Here is a 289-nt window from a genome sequence, read left to right as displayed (position 1 = left end):
AGAATGAAGATGAGGATGAGGATGAGGATAAGGATAATGAGGAGGAGAATGAGGATGAGGATAGGATGAGGACGAGGATGAGGATAGGATGAGGACGAGAATAGGATAGGTAGAGGATGAGGATGAGGATAAGGATGAGGAGGAGAATATGGATGAGGATAGGATGAGGACGAGGATGAGGATAGGATGAGGACGAGTATAGGAAAGGATGAGGATGAGAGTAGGATGAGGATGAGGATAAGATCGGGATAAGGATGAGGATGAGGTTAGGATGAGGATAGGAGGAGGA

The sequence above is a fragment of the Lupinus angustifolius genome, chromosome LG12 (genome assembly GCF_001865875.1).
Source record: "Lupinus angustifolius cultivar Tanjil chromosome LG12, LupAngTanjil_v1.0, whole genome shotgun sequence".
In the NCBI taxonomy this organism is placed as follows: Eukaryota; Viridiplantae; Streptophyta; class Magnoliopsida; order Fabales; family Fabaceae; genus Lupinus; species Lupinus angustifolius.
This window is presented reverse-complemented; position numbering follows the sequence as displayed.